General features: G+C 44.4%; 1 protein-coding gene across 2 annotated transcripts in view; it reads right to left on the bottom strand.

Moving 5' to 3' along the window:
- Positions 1-15,380, bottom strand: part of ERG (ETS transcription factor ERG) — a 142,493-nt gene that overhangs the window by 93,745 nt on the left and 33,368 nt on the right. For both annotated transcript variants that reach the window (XM_058419399.1, XM_040056205.1), the window contains exon 2: positions 7,800-7,887. The gene's annotated coding sequence lies outside the window, so the exon portion shown is untranslated. The remainder of the gene's footprint in view (positions 1-7,799; positions 7,888-15,380) is intronic.

The following is a 15,380-nucleotide window of genomic DNA, read 5'->3' as shown; positions in this document are numbered from 1 at the left end:
AGAACTCACTGGTCACACAGAGATGGAATTTTAGGGGCACAGCAGTTACCCTTTTTGCTCTTCTAGGTGAGGACATGACACTTTTTTGATAAACAAACAAAATTGCACCAGGAAAACACATAATGCACAGAATCAGTTTCTCTTTCTAATTAAACATGTATGGAAATACCCAAATATTCCCTACTGTCTTGAGCCAAGGAAGATTTCCTACAACGAGAACTTGATTTGTCTTGGGAGAGAACACTGGGAGTCAGAAAATATCCTACAGAACAACAGGGAAAGGCTTATGGCAAATGATAAAATAGCAAGTTGGTGAAAGGTATCTAATCAAATGCCCATAACTGTTTATGAGGTAATGTCTGTATTAACAGTCTAAAGAAGGGGATAAAACAACACATCAGCCAAAGATACTGAACCCCAAAGTCAACTTTGGGACACCAACAGGATCAGTGAAATAATCCAAAAGGGTCTTGAGGAGATAAGAACAAGGGTAGGAAATAATGAAGTAAAAATTCAGATTTAAACAGGATAGAATAAGTTGAAATGTGAGATTTTCTAAAAAGGGAGGGAAGAGAGTGAGAGGAGGAGCAGGGAGAATGAGAGAGAGGAGAGATTAATTTTTGAACAGATGAAGCACATCACCAAGTCCAAGAGAATCATTTATCCCTGTCTGGGCTGCTGGAGCAGCAGCTCCTGGAAAATGCCTTTCAGCCCTTAAAAGCAGTACCAGAAGTGTAACAAACTATTCGTTTATGACCACATTTAGTTGACCAAACAACCAGGGCAGCTGAAAGCAGGGATGGATGCAGAGGTGAGGGGTGAAGCTGCCTGATCTCCAACACCCAAAACGGACCCTGAGCAGAACCAAACTCAATCCTGAGCACTCAATGTGCACACGCTGTGTGCTTGGCAACCTCCCCTCAGCTCTCCCTATAAATCTCCCTCTCTACGAAGGTGAGGAGAGCAAAGTCAGTGTGGAATTGAGGAGTTTGAATCCATACAGAGTAGCTGAATACGAGGAAATGCTTCACAATGAGTCACGGGGAATCATCCCGCAGGAAAGGTGAAAAATGAGCCATTCCTTGGGATATTTGTGGCCAGATGAAGGCAAAATCCAAAATCCAGTGTATATCAAACAGTAATCTCTGACTTGCTCCGAGATAATCTCCACACATCTTTAGCATTTGCTCTGCAGATCTGTGTGAGGATCGTCCAGGGCAGGTGGTTTCTGTGACCAGTTTTCAAGGAAGAAGGACACAGCCCTTTAGAGAGTCCCAAGGCTGCTCCAGAGCCAGACTTTCCTGCACTCCTTCCCTTCAGTGATCTCAATGAAGCCACACACAAAAATCACAGCCTTGGAGGCACAAAACAGCACTGGACACTTGGGCTCGCGCCAGGGTTGGCAGGACCTAAGGAAGAGGGGACAAATATTTTGGCAGTGGGCTTGAGAGATCTTTACAGGCTGAGGTCTGGGAGCCCTCAGTCCCACTCCAGGCTCTAGAGCAGAGCAGTAGGAACAGGATGAATCTTTCTCAGTGTCCCCCAAAGTTTAACCGGTTTTGTTCCTGCTCCAGTTTGTCTCGTCCGTTTTTCTCAACTTCTTCTCGTTGCTTCCCCCTACCCTCAGCTTCCCTCCCTGGCTCTGGTTTCCAAGAGCATCCATTTTATGATTTCTACCCATCACCAGTGGGAATGTCCAGACTTTTAACAGTCTGGCAGACTGCAGAAATGAGATTTAAACACATCTGACTCCATGCAACAAAGGGCTCGTGTAAAGCACATCTATCAGCCAGAGCTCTGAAAATGCATTTGGTACTCTTTAGTTTGCTCTTTCCTGCTTATGAAGAAGATAATTTTTGTTTAAAAATGGCCCCACTTAAGGAATTATCCATGCCATTAGTCCCTATAACAATAGAGATTAAAGTCTCTAGACCATCCCCTATCAAAATAACATACTCTTCTTTGAACATGTCATTAACACCGTTTTCCATCTGGTTGTTGGCAGCAATCTTGGACTTGCTCTGAATTGCTGAAAGTTCATCAATTATAGCACACAGAAGCCATTATCTCTCTTTTCCTTTAGCAAGGAGGTATTTGCTCAGGCAGACAGAAGAGGTAGAGTTCAAGAGCAAAGAAAAAAAAATTAAAAAGCAGGAAGAATTTACTCACTGGAACTCTATGGCAATCATTTGGTTACCATCCAGAACTTTAGGCTGCTGGGAAGTGAATCACTCTCTGCCTAGGAGGGGATTCTAGAGTTCAAATCCAGTAGTGATTCTGGCATTATTACAGGTAACTGCTGTGTGCTGACACAGAAGGGAAAAGGAACAGCAAATCTGAACCCTGGCAGTGTGGGAGCTCTGAACGAGCATGTGAGGGGAGGAGTGCCACCCACATCCATGGTAAACTCTATTTATAAACTCACCCATGGTCAACTTTATTTTCTGAGGACACAGAGTAAGCTGTGGTGATCATTCAAACAATATTTAGGGGCTGCAATCCAGCACAATAAGCAAGAAGAACAGTGAAACTCAAACTGTGGTTTTACCCTGTCAGTACTAAAAGAGGGGAAGAGCTTTTAAAATTTCACCAGAATAATAAATGAAGTCCACAGTGTGAGGTAAGAAAAGGGGATGGAGCTACAACTCCAACATCCAACTCCAGCTCTGGGGGCTGCTGATACTAAAAACTTTTCACATCTGTCATGAAGCAGGCAGCAGTTATCCCTGAGCAGCAGCCAGGGACCAGTTTACAGCCCAGGTAACATCCAGGAGCTTGTTCACCTCCATGCTCTGGGGCTAAAAGCAACTTCTCCCAGTGAGAGGCCACTGCAGGACTTTTGCCATGGCCGGGGGGGGGGGGGTCATCACTGATTCACACCTGGAGGAGGGTTGGCTCATCACCCAGCGGCTTTCAGGAGCAGCTCTTCCCTATTTTCTGGAAGGGACAGGAATATGTTATCACCCGGTGGCAGGCTGTGATCCAGCAGAACTCCATGCTCCACACGGATCACCTCCTCAGCCAGGCTGCAGTGGGTCTCAGTTTACTTCACGTGGGGCTCTGGGCAGAGCTCTTTGTATCCTTGGCTCAGATTTCCATGCTCTCACTCCCAAGTGAGCTGCCCAAATATCACTCCATAAGCATTGAAAGAAGTGTTTTAGCCATGCAGAGAATCCACAAGGAACAGGCTTTTGGCTCAGGCAAGACTCCAAAAAGAGGTGGGGGTAAAAGCCTGGCTTTATCCTCCTTATCCTGGAGGATAATAATAAATAATAATTCTGTTGTCCTTCCCTTCTTGTCCCCCTGCCTGTTCAGGCAGAGACTGACTGTATTGTGCATACAAAACTCCCAGCATAACAAAGTCTTGGATCATATTTAGAGACTCTACAATTCCAGGAAAAATAACAGATTGTTTCAGACCCAGAATATACTCCTTCACAAATAATACCACTTAAAAAAAAAAAAAAAAAAAGATTTAGACATAACTCAACAGCTTACCCTCCAACAGCATCTCTACACTGCCACAATTTGAAATCCCACATATTCTTTGCCCAGCAAAGGAGTTCTGAGGTCAGGTTTCGTGATACTTCCAGTGACAATATGGGACGTTGTGCATGGAAATGTGGATTTGCCACCACAGCCCAGGCAGAGAAGTGCTAAATTCAGGAGTGGCTTTCAGAAACTGCTAGGGAATAATTATTTTTTTTCGTCTGAAAAACCAGGTTTTCATTCACTGTAGTATCAGGAACAGCTTCCAGATTTGATAACCCAAAATTGACAGAGGCAGCAACCTCAGTTACATCCACAGAACAAATGAGGTTTTACAGACAAGGACCAGCCAAACTTGGCTTGAAATGTTTGATGCCCTTGGAGAATTTTTTATCAAGAATGTCCTCTTTGATTGAGTTGTCTGGGGTGTAAATTGTTCCATTCTTCACCTTCTGCAGTGAAAAACAAGGGTGTGCCACCCACAAGTTGCTGCCATTGACCCACCCCTTCAGCCATCCCACACCTCAAAATCATCACCAACCAAGAGAAAAATCAGATCAACTAAATGTAAATGGACCAAATCTTTCACCAGCCTTGATTCAGTGAAAATCACACCCATTATCTCAGGATAGACATCATTACTGACAAATACAGTAATTTTTTTTTTACCCACACCATGCCTTGGATTCTCTTCTCCAAGGCATGAGAGAGAATCCAAGGGATTGGATAAAATCCTCCTCTCCCAGTGAGGCCCAAAGGAACAGCAGTAACTTTTTTTTTGATAATTGTTTCGACAAAATCCCCTCACAGTGATGGCACAAGCTAACTAAAGTCAAACAAACGTTTGACCCTTTTTGAAACCAGAACTTCGTCCTTAAAAAAACCCAAGGTTTATTTAAAGGTTAGTATTTACAAAACATAAATCCCTAAAAACAAAATATGTAAATCTCAGGCAGCATTTCAGAGTTCTTCGGTGACTACAGTTGCAAGAACTGGAGTTTAATGATAACAGAACAACAAAAATATGAGATTAAAGTGTGTGTAAATGACAGTACTGCCTATACAAAGCCACAATTTTATCAATGTGAGGAGGCTTATTTATTTCAGATCTCTTACAGGCACTCAATGTATGAAGCTACTCAAAGATCACGGTCAGAATTCCCCATATTTTACTGAACTAGAAATGAAAATCTGAAAACATCCACATCAAATGTTTCTTTCCGTTGTGCTTGGACAAAACACAAGGTCGTGACTCAAGTGAAATGACACATTAGGGAGCCACAGGGTCACCAGATCAGTGTCAGATGCTTCATTCAAGCTGAAAAATGTAAAGCTCAATCTTCAGTAGCTCTGGAATGAAGCTGCCCAAACAGAAGGAGGACACACACTTTGAGGCTTTCCAAACATTCCCAAAATTGGAGAGGATCTGCCTGGGTGCGGAATGGGTAATTCTGGGTAAGAATCCAGCTCTTGTCCCATCCAGGGATGGAGCACAAGAACACTGAGATTTGTTACATTTTCCTTCTGGTTCCAGAAGAGGCTGATTTCAAAAGAGAACACACAAAACTCACACGAGGCACATGAAATCCCCTTTTCTGAAAAAAAGGCATCTCTGAGTATTCATCTTGCCATATTCTTGTGTATTTTGCATTATTTTTTTGCACATGTTCAGACAGAAAACTTAAATCTTGAAATCTGCCAAATCTTAATAATCCAGACACTTCCCAGAAGGTGAATTTTCAAAGCTCCAGCTCTAATTGTGTGTGGATGGGGCTGTGTCTGCTTGTTGAAGGATATAAGGAAACACCACCACGTGACAGAATACAGTTAATTAAACAAAACCTTATCAAGGATGATTGTTATGAAGCCAGTTTGTCTCTTCTGCATCAAAACAGCAATGAGAGCTCACAGAATCATAAAAGCATGGAATGGGTTGGGTTGGAAGGGACCCTAAGGGTCACTGAGTTCCACCCCTGCCATGGCAGGGACACTTTCCACTGTCCCAGGCTGCTCCAAGCCCCAGTGTCCAACCTGGCCTTGGGCACTGCCTGGGATCCAGGGGCAGCCACAGCTGCTCTGGGAATTCTATTCCAGGGCCCACCCACCTCCCAGGGAGGATTTTTTCCTAATATCTTAACCTAAATTTCCTCTGGTCCAGTTTGAAGCCGTTCCCCTTGTCCTGTCACTCCAGTTCCTGATGAATTGTCCCTCTCTGGATTCCCTGTAGCCCCTTCAGACACTGGAAGGTGCTGTGAAGGCTCCACAAAACCTTCTCTTCTCCAGGCTGAAAAATTCCAACTTTCTCATCCTGTTTCCACAGGGGAGGTGCTCCAGTCTCTCTTATCAACTTTGTGGCCTCCCCTAGACCTGTCTCCATGTCCTTCTCATGCTGGGGAGCAGCAGGGCTGTGATGAGTGCAGACAGAAAAGCCCCCCACACCAAAGAGGCTTTCCCACACCCCCTGCACTTTATCCTGGCTTATTTTTAAGAATGCAGCTATGTCCACTTTTAAAGCCGAAATGACCCGAGCATCCATGGCTGCCTTCCAAAGAATGTGTTTAGACCACAGCAGGCCCTAATGACATAAACAGAAATCAGAAGGATTTGAAGTGGAGTTGGCCAGCTTTCTACCCAAATACAGCATTAAAGTAATTGCCTTCCTCACACCCTTTTCCAATAAAACAGCAACTTTGGGGTGATGCTCTGCTGAGAACAGGCTCCTCCAATTCCCTTGAACACACCATTAGAGAGATTTTTCTGCAGCTCTCTTGCTGTAATAAGATACTTTCATACTCAGCCTTGCCCTCTCCCACTAACTCCTGTGGTTACAAAAACCTTATTTGGGCACCAGTTTTGGCAGAAAGCACGAAACTGAGTTACTCTTTATGTTATTTCTGCTGCTGTGGGCATTTAGGCAGCGTGGAGAAGTACTAAATCCTCCTCAATGTTTTCAAGTCTTACTGGTTGTAACCCATGTTGAGGCAAAAAGGTAAATTTTGAGGGGAGGAAGATTTGTTTTTCTGCTCTTTCCAAAAAAACAACTGAGGACCAGAAGGCTGTGGAAGTGCTGGGGTTGGAAAGCCTGGAGAGGGGGAAAGAACGAGCTCTCCCACTACTGCAACTCATCCTAGTAACTAAACTCGACCCAAAAACAACAGAGGGATAGAGAGAGAGAGATTCTTTCATTCACTGAGTTTTATAGAAAAAGGGAGTTGTTTAAAATAATATTTCATTTTTATTCTATGCTTCAGTTAAAAATAAGTTGTAAAGTGGAGCTTTTTCTACAGAGAGCTGCCGACTGGTAGATGGCAGCCAGCTGAGGAAAAACTCCATGAAAGAAGTTGCAGAAAATGTAACTTCAAAGAAAAACAGACAGAAAGGCAGTCATAAAGAATGAAAGAATCCTTAAAAGTCACCCAGTGCCACCCCAGCCATGGCAGGGACACCTTCCACTGTCCCAGGCTCTTCCAAGCCCCAGTGTCCAACCTGGCCTTGGGCACTGCCAGGGATCCAGGGGCAGCCACAGCTGCTCTGGGCACCCTGTGCCAGCGCCTCAACACCCTCACAGGGAGGAATTTCTTCCCAATATCCAACCTAAATTTCCCCTCCTTCAGTCTGAACCCATTACTATTTGTTCTATCACTTCAGTTCCTGATGAAATTTGTAGGCAATACCCCAAAATTAATTTTTCTCTGCAGTAGCTACATCTTCCAGGTCTCACAGCTTCCAAGTCTTCCATAAAGAAGGATAGGAAAACCACAGCAATAATAGTAATAGCAATAATAATAATAATAATAATAATAGTCATAATACAGTAAAAACAAACACTTCCTCCTGAAATACAGCAAACCAATGCTGGTTTTAAGGCATTTTAAACACAGCACTGTAAGATATAAGGGATGCTTGTTTGGATCTGAATTTTTGCATTATGCTCATTTTCCTTCTGCAATTGAATTAAATGTTTGCCACTGGATGTCGTGGAGCAGAATCGGCGACATAGAAATCCAGTATTTTTCAAGGAGGTATATTTTATCAAACACCAATATTAAAGGACGATGAAGGAGGGTTAATTTTAGAAAAAGTTATCTTTAAAATATCCACGTGCTTCAGAGCAGATCGCACAGGTGTCAGCAACAAAGACTGCAGGACTGACTCAGACAGCAGCATGTAAATATTCAGGAAAAAAAAAAGCCCACGCTGGGCAATAGCACAATTTATAAACATGCAAGAGAAGCTGTGGTATGTGTACATATTCTTTAATTTTACGGCTCTCCAAACATCTGAGGACTCACAATAAACAGGAAACTAACCTTGATGTGAGCTGCTGGATCGGGGACAGTCTGAATCATGTCCTTTAACAGGCCAACGTGTTTACCAGGAGCTCAGATCCCAAGGCAGCTGCATAACCAGAGAAACAAAAGTCATATCATTATACTTTAAATGTTTATTTTCAATAGAAATCTCTTTTTATAGACTGATAAGCATCTTTCCTTCCCCAGACCTCCTTGAGACTCAGCACAGCTGAAGCTCTAAGACACATCTGCCTCTGCAGGGTCTGTTGGGGATTTATTTTATGCAGGAGAAAACACTCAGCCCTGAAATTTTCATGGAAAAATGGTCTTCATTTGCAATGTACAGCTTTCCCAAAATAAGGACTTGGGACCTGGTCTGCCCTGCCCAGCCCCATTATTCACCCAAGGTATCAGAGATTTCCACAAGCCATTCTTCCCAATTTGGAAACACACAGCAGGACTGGGACAGATCTGCAGCTGGTATAAAAAAGGACCATTTCACTGAAGCTGTGCTCGTTTACAAGAGCTGCAAATCTGGTCCAGACCCTCAATTAACAGCACTACAGAGCAGGGATGTTCTGGAATCCCTTACCCATGTCCAGTAATCGAGTGCAGAGGGGCTGGGGCAGGTGGGGTGCATTTGTCTGCACGTGTAGCTGGTGGAAAACCATTAAAGCTCTTTAAAATAACAACAGTACTTAAAGTAAATAATGTGGAGGACTACTCAGTAACTTGAATACCAAATAACTGCTAATAAATTGGGACGAATAAATTAAAAAAAATTAGAAAATGTGGAAAAATGCGGGAACATGGACATCATTTAAAGTGACCTTGTCTTTTTCTCCGTTCTCCCTTAAAGACTGGAAATTCCCATTTTTCACACAAGAGGTTTCCTTCTGCCCATGATCTTGAACTCAACTTTCAAAGCAGCAAGGCACTATCAGGGAAACTGTAATTTTCCTCAGCATCAGCTTTTTTTATATTTCTTTATCTGCTCTTGCATTGACACTGACTTGAAAATTAAATTGCATTTTTACATATTGATTTAGGGGAAATATTGCCTGGCTAACACTGAGCTGCAGCTTGCCCCAGAGACAGTGATATGAGGGAGCCATCCATGAACTATTCATGTCTAATCTGCATAAATTGCACAAAAGAGTGCAATTAAAGGTATCATCATTTAGATCTTTGCACACTTTTCCCCTATTACTTAAAACAGCCAAATTTCCCCCTTTCAAATCCACGAAAATGAAGTAGTTCATTTGAAGGCCTATTAAAGAAATCCCTAAACAAGCCAAACTCCCATTTTGTCCACATTTCCCAGCTATCTGTGGATGATCAAATGGGATACCGACATCAAAGTTTTAAATGAAGATTTTCTTTCCACAGAACTTCAAAAGCAAGAGACGCTTTTTCGGTAAAAGCAAAATTTCACCAGCAACATCGTTCAGACTGAAGTCAGACAGAAACACCAACAGCACTGATGGGCTTTTAGTTCCCTCCCTCCCTTCCCCAGTAAATCCATGCCTGCCACATCCTCACTGGATTTATGGGATTCATATTTTACGCTTTCGAAGCATCACACACAGGATCTGGAAACTGCTATGTTTCACATAAACTGGACAGAAAAGTATTTTGGATCCAGTGTTAGATCATGTTTTCTGTGTTTTCATACTCCCAGCACTGGGAAGCCACAGCTGCACCTCGACCCCAGTTAAAGAAGCCCACCCAGGAAAGGGGATTTGTGCCACATCCAGATTTATTTTGGTCTCTCTAAAGCCTTTGCCCAACTTCCAACGGCACCTAAGCTTAGAATATGTGTGTTGAACTCAGAGGTGGGAACTCCATCCCAAAAATGCCCTGTGTCACTCAAACCAGATCTTTCCCTTAGAGTTCAGTCTTGAAGCTCTCAGGGTTAAAGAGAAGTTGTTTGAGTTATTCCGGGCCACTCATTTCACATTTTTTCCCAAAAAGATGGATCCTTTTGGAAGAGAAGACAACAGAGAACATTTGCAAACCAGTTGCCAACTCTGCACCACAAGGAATGGGAATCAAAGACAAGCAAATGTTGTCCAATATGAGTTGGAAAAATGAGTATGCAGCTGTTCTGGACATTTGACTTTTCCCTTGTACTGTTATGAACTTAAAAGGGGGAATTCTGCTTTAAACTCAACCTTTGGCAGTGTATTCTTTCTCACCCGGATATTCTCAGTCTTGCTGCTCTAAAGTGGGACAAGTCCTTGTCTACAAAACACATGATTTTTATCTTTTCACCTCTGGAAATCCTGGCTAAAAAAAGGAGCTACAGTTTTCCTTGGTCATTCCTAACAGAAATACGATTTTCATTATTTCAGCGCCACCTTTACTGGCTGGAACTGGAAGCTTCCAGACATTTGGTACTAACTTGCTGAAGCAGATGGTATCTATTGCCAGACCCTCCTCCACCTTCACCCCAAATTTCACGCTGGTCATGTCCGTGCTTCATGGTCTGTGACAACGTCTGCTTGTGGCTATAGGGATTGCCCTGCACCCCCTAAATTAGCAGGACTCTAAGGCAAGAGCCAAAACTGACACTACAGCTTGGTTTAGGGAGATGACTCTTTCCAGGAACCTGAAACAAGGCTACTACAACACAAACTGAAAGTTAAACACTTGCATAAGAGCCTTCCTGATTTAGGGTTGTCCTGGAAGGATATCCTGGATAAGACTCGGAGCAACCTGGGAGAGTGGAAGGTGTCCCTGCACATGGCAGGGGTGGAATGAGATGATCCCTTCCAACCCAAACCATTCTGTGATTCTATGATTGTGTGATGCTGTGATTCCACAGAAGGGTAAATTTGTAGCCACAGAGCAAGTTTTCTTACACTTCTTGGCATCCTGAGTCAAGATTAGCATTTTCTAATCTGGCTTTAGCAGTACAGGTTTTTGGGACTGGCTTCTATCCTCTGTTGTATCCAACATGTCACACAGAAGAATGGCACTAGTGAGAAGTAGCAATACATGAGACAGGAGGTGTGAATCCCCCTCTGATGCTCAGGACAGATTAAAAAAATCAAGACAGAAACAAGCTATTGTACAAAACCAGCCAGAGCTGGTGCCAGCGCTACCCCACACAGGAGATTGATAAACTCTGGAACCTGTTGTCTTTCTGTGCACACATTTGGGGAGCTATGTAAATACATCCAAGGGTTGGGGAATCACGTACGGATCTAGAGCTCACCAGATGTGATGGCATTGTTCTTTCTTTTCTACAGATGCATCAAGAGGATCAACTTTTTAATCCACACGTATATTGACAAATTACTGAGGCTGAACGTCCCCTTTATACAGGGGCTGAATACAAACGCCTCTGGTGCATTTTTTCATCTCTCAGACAGAAATTTAGGTGCATTTTCAGTCACTTGGCATGCTGTGCTTGCCTAAAAACCCCAGCAGGTTCCTCTTGATGTGTTCTAAACCCTGTACCAAAGTGCTGCAATAAAGCATGACCTAGCAGCGTGAGCAAGGCTGGCACAAAAGGGCTCCAAGCCAAACTCCGGCAACGCGACGCCCATGGGGAGCAGAGCGGGGCTGAGAAAACAGAAACATGGCCTCTGCTGCTCTCTGCCAGGAATGAACGTGGCCCAAATCACAAATAATGGGATCACTGAGGTTGGAAAATCCCTCCTAACCCAGGCAGTCCCAGCTCTGCCCCGTGCCCACCTTGTCCCCAGCCCAGAGCTCTGAGTGCCACCTCCAGGTGCCACCTGCAGGGATGGGCACTGCAGAGCTCCCTGGGCAGCCCCTGCCAAGGCCTGAGCCCCCTTTCCATGGGGAAATTCCTGCTGCTGTCCGAGCTGAGCCTCCCCTGGCCCAGGCTGAGGCTGTTCTCTCTTCTCCTGTCCCTGTTCCCTGGGAGCACAGCCCGACCCCCCCCGGCTGTCCCCTCCTGTCAGGGACTTGTAGAGGCTCCGCTGAGCCTCTCTTTACTCTCTTTAGCCATTTTTTTTTTTTCCCCAGGCTAAAAGTATTTGTCTGCACAGGGAATAACAGTCAGAATATAGCCACAGTTGTAGCCAATTCTGGCTGCTGAAGGGCTGTTTAATCAATGGCAAACGAGGTGCCAAATCACTGGGCCTGATTCCTGGTCCACTGACAGCAAATGATGCCTTAAGTTTTAGCTTTCATATTTTTCAGATACTGTGCTGCCTTAGTGTGCAACTCTGAACTTCATATTAAGTGGTAGTAAGTTCTCTTCCCAGAGTAGTCAGACAAAATAATTCTTTTCTAGCTTGAGAACCAAGGACAACCCTCACAGCCTCAGGCCCAAAAGCACAAACGGCAAACTGAAGAGAGCAAACCGGGAGGATGGGACTTCATAACCTGAAGCTGTAACTGGACAATTAAACCCCAACATGTAAATAGACCAAAACTTATAAAAGTGTGAGACCTCGTGAGCATTTGTCCATTTTGTGACCATTTTGAGTCCGCCTTGGGTTTAGCCCTGGCCGGGCTCTTGTACTGCCCAAGGCGTGTCCTTAAAGGCCTTTTAATAAATATCTACTTTATCCCCCAGCTCTGTCCAGTCTGTTCTAGGTCAGCCTCTCTAGGCACCACAAGGACAACATTAAATGGTGATCCAAGCACAGGCTGCCTGGGAGACACAGCTCTGCCTGCAGGCTCTCTCCAAGGAATCTTGTGTCCCTGCTGCCTGAGATGTGTCAGACATGAGAACAACTCTAAATGGCACTGAAAAATCAAACACAATCAAAAAAGGCTTGAGGAGAGCCCCCTTTCCTGTGACAGGCACCCAGCACTGGGACTGGCACACACACAGGGGTGCTCACTCTGGTGGGATGAATAACCACACTGGCATCACACCAGATTTCTATCAGCAGGACTCAGGATGTTTACTGTTACTCACAGGAGGTGAATCCCTGAGCAGCTATGCAGAACATCCCAAGTCAGTGCCAGCAGGACTTTCAGACCCCCTCACGCTGTCATGCAGCTGGACTGGTCACATATTTTAAAAGAACTGATGCTTTTCAGCTGTTGGAAAACTTTTTGGGATGTCCCTTGCTGGATTGTTTTGCCAGGAAATCTCTTTCTGTGCCTGGGTCCCACCAGCACTGGTTAAACAGTGTGTAGCAGAGAGAATGGTTGGGACATTCGAAAGGCAGAGCACTAGAAACCTGCTCTCAGTGGCATGCAGAAACAGCGTAAGCTCCTGTTGCTGCAGGTTAGAGCTGCATTTCTTAGGTAGATAAATCTGCTACATGTGATTTTCAGCCTTTCTGGACACCTAAAATAATTCCAATTTTGATGGAAGCCTTCATGTAATAAATTTAAGCCAAATTTGGGCTTGCTGCACTTTAGAAGCAGCCTGCACATCCAAGGATGCACTGAGAGAAAATCAAAGTGCAGTTATTCCTCTGTGCTGCTGCTTTATTCATACCACAGGGCTTTACTGAAATTATTGCACTGTTAATAAATTTTTTTAATTAAGTCCTTTAACGGGAGTAACAAGTAAGAGGTGAAATCCTCATCCACTGAAATAAATTGTTTGAACCAGCCCAGCAAGTCACCCACCCTGCCTTCGTTGATGTAGGCAAAACTCAGGAGCAGAAGATCCTTACAAGCCTGCAATTGGGGAACTCCTAAGCAAACAAAATAACTTTCCTGCCCAGCATGGTACTGTAAGTTTATGCCTTCCCTTCTCTAATATTTCCAGGTTTAGAAGAAGGTGCTGCAGCTCCTGCTGGCACCTGGGGTTTGCCAAGAAGCCAAAGGGGTGCCCCAGGAGGGGCTGAGGCAGCCCCAGCCCTTCTGTGCCTGCAGGCACAGATTTCTGGGGAAAATGGCTCAAAGTACAAACTCCAGCAGCGTCCAGTGGAGAAAGGCCTCAGAAATGTTTATAATTCACATTTGTAAAGCAGATAAGTGTGAAACACCACAACTCATCCACTGGCAGAGAGCTATGATACAGCAGAGCTGCATGACATGAGCTCAAAGCCTTTATGTTTAACTTGTGGTTGGATATAACCACTTCAATATTTGGGGTTTTGTTTTTTTTTAATTTCTTCTTTCACTGCAACCTCTCAGTGTTTTAACAGCCTTAACAACAAAATCTTGAGGAAAGATCTGCACCCTCAAGAAATGCTACTGCCAAGGCTGCTCACGCACAGTCAATATTTGTTGCTAGGGTAAGATGTGATTGCAGTTGAATATCACAAATAAAACACCAGCACTGGACAAGAAAAGCTAAATATGAAAAGATGTGCCAAGTCAGGAGGTTTCTTCAACTTTCCATTCTCGGTGATAACTTTTTGTACTCATCCTGACCTTTCAGAACAGAACCCACTAGCTGTGTTGTACACTGTCTGATGTGCTTAGTTCTTTAAGAGCTGTTTAAACAGAAGTATAACTCATTGAAAATTTCCAAATGACACCTCTCGATAGTTTGGATGAGGGACTTTTATTATTATTACTATTATTATTGTATGGCATTACATGTTTAAAAAAATCAGTGGGAGAAATAAAATCTGAGCGGGGATTGATGGGGCTGGTCTCAATTCTGGCAGCAAAAAAAATTGCCAGATTTTTCACTCTCAACAAACACCTCCAGAAGTTAATCATGGATTGACAGAACAGTTTGGGTTGGAAAGGACCTTAAAGATCATCCCATCCCACCCCTGCCATGGGCAGGGACACCTCCCACTGTCCCAGGCTTCTCCAAGCCCCAGTGTCCAACCTGGCCTTGGGCACTGCCAGGGATCCAGGGGCAGCCACTGCTGCTCTGGGCACCCTGTGCCAGGGCCTGCCAGAAAAAAATTTTTTCCTGATGTCCCATCTAACCCTGCTCTCTGGCAGTGGAATGCTATTCCCTGTGTCTTGTGAAAAGTCCCTCCCTTGGAGCTCCCTTCGGCTCTGGAAGGTGCTCTAAGGGCATCCTGGAGTCTTCTCCAGGCTGAACAGCTCCAACTTTCTCAGTGTGTCTTCTCCAGGCTGAACAGCTCCAACTTTCTCAGTGTGTCTTCAAAAGAGAGGTGCTAAATCTCTTTTTTAACTCTTTTTTATTTTTATATTTTTTCTTTTCTGGAAATAAGGAAATCCCCCCTGAGGATTTGTTTTCATGGCCACGCTGACAAGTTCTCTCCCTCACACCAGGTTAACACTATTTCTGTCACTCAGCCCAGGAACACTGATCTAACTGGCAGCAAATCCCCTTCCTGATGGGATTCCCTTCCATCAGCACCAGCTGGAATGCAGCGAGTCCTGGTGGCCCTGGAGACCTCAGGACAAGGCAGGAGCGGACAGCTCAGGGCTGCAGATAAGCTCTGCCGCTGTTGAAGCAGCCGTGGGTTCAAGCTGACCATGACACCTGGAGTCTCACCCTAAGCAAGTCAGTAACTGAGGGACAAGCCACTGTCACCCCCTGCTTGAAAAGCACAGACAGCCAGGGTTTAGCTGGCTCTGGACTAACAGCAGCACTCCATGTCCCTAAAGTCTGTGGGGACAAAAGGGTGCAGCAATCTGAGAACGTCTCTGCCATCTGTGTCTGGCCCTCCTGGAGTTCATCAACACTGAACATGGATTTTCTTCCGAGTCCATTTTTCCTGG

The sequence above is a fragment of the Hirundo rustica genome, chromosome 2, assembly GCF_015227805.2.
Source record: "Hirundo rustica isolate bHirRus1 chromosome 2, bHirRus1.pri.v3, whole genome shotgun sequence".
NCBI lineage: Eukaryota > Metazoa > Chordata > Aves > Passeriformes > Hirundinidae > Hirundo > Hirundo rustica.
Note: the sequence above shows the minus strand (reverse complement) of the source record. Positions and strands in the feature narration are given on the sequence as shown.